The sequence below is a fragment of the Rana temporaria genome, chromosome 1 (genome assembly GCF_905171775.1).
Source record: "Rana temporaria chromosome 1, aRanTem1.1, whole genome shotgun sequence".
In the NCBI taxonomy this organism is placed as follows: domain Eukaryota; kingdom Metazoa; phylum Chordata; class Amphibia; order Anura; family Ranidae; genus Rana; species Rana temporaria.
In genome coordinates this window covers 678,886,531-678,887,448 of record NC_053489.1, presented here as the reverse complement: position 1 = coordinate 678,887,448, position 918 = coordinate 678,886,531, and positions in this window count along the sequence as shown.

Below are 918 nucleotides of genomic sequence, written 5' to 3'. Positions count from 1 at the left end.
AACATACTCTTAGTGGAAGTAGACCTACATGGGTAGTCCACCCCTACGTATGTCGAGATAGCTTTAAGTCTACACTCCATATCGCATTTTTACCACCCCGGCTGACTCCTACCCTTGTCTCAATTGTGGGGATCCTACGAGCCCAAGGACCATGTCAACCCTCACCCACTATGTTAGTGCCACGGTTACCCTCCCGTCCACAGATTAGTTCCCTTTAGGGGTGGACGGTCGAGGGTATGACTGGCGATGGTCCATTTTGCAATCCTCTTAGAGACAGGGTCCCCGACCCCCTACACCCCTCCGGGTGGACCTTTGCTCCCTTGTTCGGGGTTTCGTGAGTGGGTCAGTCCCTCTCCCCTTCGGAGGATCCCCAATAGATATATGAAATGGTTATCTTTGCATTACTGGAATAGATGCCTTGTTGCCGTTTGCTTACTTCTGTATACGCATTGTGAAATTATTAGCCTTGTGAAATGCACTGTACATGTCAATGTTTATGATTATCTCTATATGTTCAATAAAACATTTTGAAAAAAAAAAAAAAAAAAAAAAAAAAAAGGAACTGCGTTCCTGCTGTGAAAAAAATTGCAGAAAGTCCGTTCCCACGAGTTCCCGCAGGACTTGAGCCCTGGTAGTAGCCAATGGGGTCCTGTGTCTTTTTTGGGGTCCAGTTCAAGTGCAAATTCAGGTAAAAACTCAGAACGGAATCGGTAAACCAAAACACATGTGAACCTGGCCTCAGAAATGTAGTCACCTAGCCAAGAACAGGTATGCAAGTTCCGAATTTGTTTGAAATCAAAAAGTCTTAAAAAAAATTGGCACACTTGTTCTAGGCTGGTCCCACAAAGTAATGAAGCAAGTATGCCAGCATAACCGCCAGGGGTCTGGCATTTGCAGACTAATGGAAACTTCTCGAAA